Source organism: Miscanthus floridulus, chromosome 3 (genome assembly GCF_019320115.1).
Source record: "Miscanthus floridulus cultivar M001 chromosome 3, ASM1932011v1, whole genome shotgun sequence".
NCBI lineage: Eukaryota > Viridiplantae > Streptophyta > Magnoliopsida > Poales > Poaceae > Miscanthus > Miscanthus floridulus.
The window spans coordinates 71,726,072-71,734,146 of NC_089582.1; the positions used below are offsets into that span (position 1 = coordinate 71,726,072).

The 8,075-nt window shown below is 42.6% G+C and overlaps 1 non-coding gene across 1 annotated transcript; it reads right to left on the reverse strand.

Moving 5' to 3' along the window:
• Nucleotides 1-2,297: 2,297 nt before the first annotated feature.
• Nucleotides 2,298-2,404, reverse strand: LOC136547678 (small nucleolar RNA R71). The gene has a single exon (XR_010781643.1). It is a non-coding gene; the product is annotated as a small nucleolar RNA R71 (small nucleolar RNA).
• Nucleotides 2,405-8,075: the final 5,671 nt, after the last annotated feature.

An 8,075-nucleotide genomic window follows, 5' to 3' on the forward strand; every position in this document is an offset into this window, starting at 1 on the left:
TAAGCATTAAAATGGATATATATTAAACTCCAACATAGAGATAGGGTTTTATCTGACAAAATTCCACAAGTTTTGGTAGATCTATGTTCTGCAGGGGGTTATCAGAAAAAGAGAAGATTAAATAGAGAATCTCAGGCTCAAAAAGATATTTTATCGCATAAGTAAATTTGGAAGACTCTAGAAGACACGAGGGACACGTCACCCGAAGGGGGGGGCACTTGTCAGTGGGTGGGTTCGACCGAACCCCTCCTCCTTCGGCCGAACCCTAGCAGGGCCCACTTGCCAGGGGATTGTGTCTATGGCCTCACACCGCCTTTGAGGTTCCATCTCCACCGTTGATGAAGTCGGTTTCATCCAAGGGCTGCGGTTCACCCCCTAGGGCTATATATTCAGGACCCTAGGCCCCTGGGAGAGGAGACCCTGATCACTATTCTCATTCCATCTCAAATCTAGAGCGAGAAACCCTAATCTCCTTAGAGCTCCACCAATTCAAGGGCCTAGCCTTTTAGAGTAGAAGTAGAAGGAGTCAAGCTTGTCTTGGATTCCGGACCGCGTTGCGAGGGAGGCTTTGGTAAAGCTTCTGTAACCTCTCTCTTTGTATCTTTCTATAATTATTCATGCTAGCTACAATTGATATGACATTGCTTAATAGATTTATGTTCTCAATTATATTGTTCATTGTCTATTTTGGTTATATGCTTAGCATAGTTAGTTTATCTTTATATTTGAAGTATGAGATCATATAGCGCTCACTCTTTGATATCATGGGTGAGTGGTTGGCAGTGTGTAAGCATGGTGCTTAGACTCTGTTTACCTGTGGATGCACCCTACATTCTGGGTAGTGTGGTAGATCGCGGAAGTAATACTCCCGTTGAGTCCTTTGTATTCCATCCCCCGAATGTAGGTTTAGTAGGACTTGGTTACTTTGGAAGACTTGCTCTGTTCTTGCTCTTCCTGAGTATTGTCCCTTGTGTGTAGATATAAAGTACTCTTGCCATGATTGCTAGGTGTAATTGTACTAATCATAGTATGCATTGACATATAATTAGGATAACTAGGAATATTCTTGTGCTTCTTTCTATTCTCGCTAATGCTATAGGTTGGAGTGCTCTAAGTGATGGATTAGTATATGCTATGACTTGAGATAGTTATCATTATTATTATTATCATTATCCTTATTTATCACCTAATCCTGTTATGAGTAGAGGAGAGGGATTTGGTTACTCTGAATTTCATGTGCATTGTGCATCCATATATGTTTATGATCCTCTAGCCATCTCTTCCCATGGGTAAAATTATAAATTCGACCCCTGGAATACTCTAGGGTAAAATGCTACAATGGTATAAATTATCTGTGCGCTTGCAGATACACTCTTTTTCTTATCTTATTCTTTAAGTCACATAAAATGATAGAATTAATGCTTAGTGCTAATATTAGATAGAGCCTACAATAACTTTTAGCTTCAACACTAGGGATGACAGCCTAGTAAAGCAGGTTAGAAGTTTAGGTAATAATTAAGTGGCTTATATAGATCTCAAGTGGCTAGCTAATCAATATACCTCCCAAAGGGGCACCTCTGGCGCTGTCACCCTTCTGGGTGTGGTGGTAGTGTTAGAGGTGCCAACAAGCATTTTTGGCGCCATTGCCGGGGAAGATGAAAGGCTATTCAAAAGAGGATGTAAAACATTTGCACTGCACTGATGTGATTGAGTAAACCATATCTCTGCTCAAACAGGCTTACCCTTGGTTTGTCTACTTGTGTATCTTATGCAGGGTAATGTATAAAAGGTTTTGACCTACCAAAAAACTACATTGAAAATCCAAAAGCATTATTAAGAAGGACTAGATCAAAGCTCAACAAAGTTTCACTTTCAGTCTCAGAGGTCAATCAGATCAGGAAAAGTTTAGCACTGTACCACAGTTCAAAGCTATGGCTAACAAGTTGCTGCATGAATTCTCTGCTCCAACCACCGCCAATATCCGTACCGGACCAACCACAGATGTTGGAGAGAATGGATTCGAGCTCAAGCCAGCTTTGATCAACATGGTGCAATCTAATCAATTCTATGGAAAAGCGCACGAGGATGCAAGTGCACATCTCCAACACTTTCTGGAGATTTGTAGCACTTTTACCATTAGGGGAGTGACCAGAGATGCTATTCTACTCCGCCTTTTCCCATTTTCGCTACTTAGAAAGGCAAAGCAGTGGTTCTACGCAAACAAAGACAAAAATACTACATGGGATATCTGCTCCACCGCCTTCCTAGCAAAGTTCTTTTCCATGGGCAAGACAAATGCCTTGCGTGGGAAGATTTTGAGTTTTCAGCAATAGCATGATGAATCAGTCCCCGAGGCTTGGGAATGCTTTCAAGACTACATTTCAGAGTGTCCTCATCATGAGATGGAGAATTGGCTCTTAATGCAAACCTTCTACCATGGGCTCACTAGTAGTACCCATGAAACTATGGATGCTGCTAGAGGTGCTTTTCTATCACTCACTATAGCAGATGCTACAGCTCTTGTCAAGAAGATGGCATCCAACCAACGTTGGAATGAAGAAAGAGCTCAGCCACGTAAGAGAGGTGGTATGCACCAACTAAAAGAGGTAGACATGTTGTCTGTCAAGATGGACCTACTAATGAAGAAGCTCGAAGATCGAGTTGTTGACAAAAAGGAAGTGATGCACATTCACGATGCACGCATGACATGTGAAGAGTGTGGAGGCATAGGACATTCAAGATACAATTGTCCAGAAATTCAAGAGGATGTGAACTACATCAACAACAATAATACCAACTATCGTTCTCAAAATCAAGGATAGAATCAGCAATAAAGGCCCAACTACTCAGGTAACTATCAAGGTAATTACTCTAGTAATAATTTTAATAACAATTTCAGTACACCTTTAAGAGATTTAGTTGCTGGCCAATCTAAATTATTGGATCAAATGCCTAAAAAGGTAGCTTCCAATGATAAATTGCTAGAAACAATCAATAATAGAATGGATACCTTTGCTAATGCCATTAAAAATCAACATAGCTTTAATAAAATGGTAGAGTCACAAATTTCTCAATTGTTAACATCTGTTCCGATGGTCGACAAAGGTAAGATTCTAGGGCAACTGGAAGAATTAGAAACTGCAAATATTATAGACATATTCAATGCAGGATGCTACTACAGAGATCAGCCATCAAAGGGATGGAAAGATGAGACCCTACTAGAGAAGCAAGGTGATCCAAAAAGACCTGTTATTCCGACAGCTATCGGACCACACACTTTCGAAGAAGCCATTTGTGACTTTGGGGAAAGCGTGAACATTATACCTAAGGTAATATACGAGAAAATTCATGGAGATGCATTATTGTACACAACCATGTGCTTGCAGCTTGCAGACCAGTCAATCTGCTACCCGAAGGGCATTCTTGAAGATGTATGTGTACAAGTAGGACACTCGTACGTGCTCGCAGATTTTATGATGGTTGAGACAGGAGGAGATGAGAGATTGCCCATTATTTTGGGACGACCATTCTTGAACACCGCCAAGGCTATCATCTATGCAAGCAGTGCCAAGATCTGCTTCACTATCAAGAACAATAAAGAAAGATTCAGCTTCAAGAACAAGACACTCTAGTCCCCTGCTTACCCACAGAGGGCATACATTTATGAAGATAAGACAGCTGAGAAGAAGAAGAAGAACAAAAAGAAGAACAAGGCCAAACAGACGCCTACCAAAGTAGTAAAGATAGTCAACATAGTCCACCAAGAACACGATCACCTCCTGGCATCGCCACACTTGATCAAGAAAGAAGATCCAGGAGTACCTACTATCGACTGCATGATCAATCAGAGCACCTTCTACAAGACAGTCTGCGATATAGGATCAAGCGTCAACATAATGTCAACGGTAATGTATAAACATTTATTTGGCAATAGACCTTTGCACCCAACATATTCGTAGCTGCAGATGACGGATCAATCATTCTGGTTCCTGGATGGGATAGCAAAAGACGTTATCATAAACATCAGAGATCATTATGTCCCGGCCGACTTTATAGTCCTGGACATGGGAGACGAAGATGAGGTCCACCTCATTCTAGGGAGACCGTTCCTCAACACTACAAGAGCTGCTGTCTATATAAGGATAGGGGAGGTCCACTTCCAGTTTCCATCAGAGAAGGTACACTGCTACTTTAATAGTTATACTACTCATGAAGTCCCCAGGAAAAACAAGCCAAGAAGAAGGCATGGTCAACGTCAAAAGAAACAAATCACCAAGGATGGATGGGCAGACTATCCAGGAGAAGTATCTAGGTATAAAGACCGATTCAATGATGAAGACAAAAGTTCTCCTGAGAAAGAAGCCTGTCGATGTTTTACCACCAATAGCCTGCCACGGGGGTACCCAGGACAGTTGTTCGGGCTTCGGTGAATAGTGGAACTCGGCGGTTACGCAAAGAGACTCACGATTTATTCTAGTTCGGGCCCTCGACTTGGTCGAGTAATAACCTTACGTCCAGCTTTGGCGTTAGCCTATTTGCGTCGTGTTGCTTTGAGTATTGGGTATGTTCAGTCGTTTACAAGGGGTATCCTCACTAGCCCTTTATCGTCCAGGTGCTGGGAGGAGTTGTTTGTTTTCTACTCGGATACAAGGTCAGAGTCCTAAGCTATGCTTCGGGCGCCTTTCCTTGTATAGTCTGAGTTGGAGTTTTTGGTCTTGCACGTTGCTTTGCTCCGTGTTCTTCTTGGCGGTTGGGCTGTGGGCCTCGTTACCAAGGCCCACTTCCCTACAGTATGGTCTATGGGGGCCCGTAGGGTTCCCCATCGACAAGCCCCCGAGCATTTCATGATTGACCTTCAAGGGCCGAGTTGTTGTAGACTTGATCTGGGTTCTTCTTGAAGTGAAATCTTGAGATGGTCTTCTTTGGTTCTTCTTTTGACTGATGTGCACTTTTTGCTCTGAGTTCTTTTCTGTTGAGCGCAGCGAGTGCAATTTTGTAAAAAATTGCACTCATTGAGTGTAGCCCCCAAGCCTCTTGTTTTTTGGTACAAAAAGCTAGAGGGTCAAAAATAAAAAATGTACTTTTCTGTGGTGGGTACTTGTAGCCCCCGAGCCTTCTCTGGGTTCTTTTCTGTTGAGAAGAAGTCGATAGAAGGTTCTTGATTTATGTTCCTTTGGTCTTTGTTGTTTGCTGGTCATGGATGGGTTCTGTATCCCATGTTTGAGCATCTTCTTTTACTTTTTGTCAGGAATCTTGCTTTTGAGCACTATTTACCTTTGTTGCTTTGCTCTTTTGTTCTTTTTCTCTTTCTTTCTTTTGATCTTTAGCCTCGCTTGCCTCTGGCTTGTTATAAATACCTTCTTTGTTGGTTGTGGCTCTGTCTTGAGTCAGACATTTCTTCTTCAATTCTTTTCTTCATTCATAGCTATGCTGGTGTGTGAGGTTGAGTAGCCCCCGGGCTTTCGTGTTGGCAGTTAGAAGAGTTCTTGTGAAAGGGGTTAGAAGCAGACTAATCCCTCGAGGAGATTTTCCTGAGAAGTTTGAGGGAGCAGGTAGAAGAGTTCTTGTGATGTGGCTTCCATGCTTGCTCTATCTGCCTTTCAATCTTCGGGTTGTCACTGTTGTCGGTCCTAGGTTGGCAGATGTGGTAGTCTCTACTTTCTTGGTGGTCAATGCTTGCACCTAACTCCTGCTGGCTGACCCTGAGTTGGAGGTGACCCTATCAGTATCCTTATTCAGGACGTGGCTGTCTCCTTGTCCATAACCCAGGATTTGCTTCATCCTCTGTGGTTGTAGTGTATCTGGGTTGTGTTTATTCTGCTAGGTATTAACCAGGGTTCTCCTACTCTTTACCACGGTGATTCTTCTGTGGCCTTGGTTTTATCTTTGTATTTTGTGACTTGTGGTCTTTTGTAGTAGTCGCATTCCTCAAGGTTCCTTATCAAGGTATTTAGAGACTCCTTATTGTCATTCTGTAAACCGTGTAATCTTGTATCCTTGTAATTGAGAAGATGAATGTATTCTCCAGTTCTGTTTTGTCTTGATGCTTGTTTTTCTTGTGATGACAGGTTCTTTCCTGGGTGTCCGGGTTGTTTCTTTGACCGATCCTTGCTTCTGCTAATCTGGCTGTTGAAGAATTCAATGCATGTCCTCATGGGCTGTACTGTTGTTGTGGCATATTCTCTTGGATATGCTTTATCTTGTACTGTGACTGCTCTGGTATGTACTGTTCCCTCGTGGTAGTCAGGTCATGCCTGACTTTTACTGTAGTCCTTGTGACTCATGAGGACTATCCTTTTAGAATCTTATTTCTTCCTAGACTTGGTGTATGTGCACCTGTTGTTGCTCTATAAATACTTGTCGGTCTAATGCTTCTTGTTCTTGTCTCGCTTGTAGTCTTCTCTCTATTTCCTTGTAACCATGTGTACTATAGTTTGTGAACTTGATGAGCCCTCGGGCTTGTTCTCTCTCTTCTATCCCTTCTGTTAGTAAATGGTGTAGGTCTTGTGATTGAGACTAGTAGCAGGCTAGTCTCGAGGTGGCATTTAGCTATAAGGGGCATTGAGGCAAATGGTGTAGGACTTGTGATATGGGTGGTGCATGTTGCGCTGCCTGGTGTTCAAGTGCCTACCCTCTATCTTTTTTGCTCTCCTTATAGTGATGATCGGCACGTGGTCCGGCTTGTTCTTCGATAGTCCATTGTAGATCAGCCATTGTTCTGTCTTCTGTTGTGCCATCGTGGCTCAGTCCGGTGCAGATCAGCACATGTTGGGAGGAGGCGCCGAGTTCTTTTGTCAATCTTGGATGACATGTGGGTGCCGCCTCTACCATCTATAGCAATCTAGATGTGCATCTTTCCTTTGGAGAAAAGTACGTCCGGGTTGTTTTATCCTGCTTGGCAATATTGAATCTTGGTGCGGAGGGTTACAACCTCGAATTCCACTGGGTTCTTTGCTGCCACTCAAGAATGATTTCCTTTGCTTTCTTTGTTGAATTTATCATATCTTGTACTCTATTGTAATCTCAATGTTCTCCCAATCAGGAAATAATGAATAAGATTATCTCTGCTGAAGGCTGAGTTGTTTGCCACTGTGTCTGAGTTTTTCTCTATATCTGCATACTTTGGCTGTAGAGTAGTGTTGTTGATGACTTGTTGTACCCTTTTTCTATGTTGTTTCCTTATCAACGGTTTTGGCATCTGACCATTGAGATCTGCATGGACCGTTGCTTTCCTTATCCGTTGTGCATGCCATTGATTGCGGAATGGTAATTTTTGGTAACCATTACATGTGGGCCATGTATTTTTCCTTTTATAAAATGACTGCCCTGTTACTGTTGCTTCACCTGCCTTTGTGGTGAAAAATTCCCCAATCTTGAGAAAAACCCTAGCATTGCATCCGCCGCCTCCAATCTCCTTGCTGCTGCTATATTTAGCCCTTGCTCTCGATTGATGGTGAAGAGGAACAAGGGCAAGGGTGAGTTTGTTGATGAGGAAGAAACTCTCAAGCAAATTGACAATCCCAAATTCATGGCTATGAGGTAGATGCAGAAGCAGTTCCCGAAGCCGACGACGCAGGAGGCGGAGCTGGACTTGCTGGTTGCCCACGGGCTCATCCAGGAGAAATTTCTTTCTAATTTCTCTTCCCCTGGTGAGCATTTGATTCTGTCTCCTTCTCCTAATTAGTCTATTCTTTTTGTTCCTTTTGTGCGGGCGGGGCTCTATTATCCCCCGTCTGACTTCTTGACAGAGTTTCTTGGATCTTATCAGATTCAAGTTCATCATCTTACCCCAAACGGGGTTCTTTTTCTATCTGCCTTCACACATTTTTGTGAAGTTTTTCTTGGAATTCCACCTTGTCTTCTTCTTTTCCACTACTTCTTTCGTATGTGGCTCTCTGATTCTAAGAATCCTCCCCTCTTTGGTTGCTGCCTCATTCAAACCCGTCAAGGGGTGACTTTTCCTTCTCTTACTCTTTCTAATTCTGTTAAAGATTGGGCTGAAAAATGGTTTTATGTCCCAAAACCGGCTCCTTTTTCTTCTGATCTTTCTATGACTTTGAGTGCTTTACCTATTT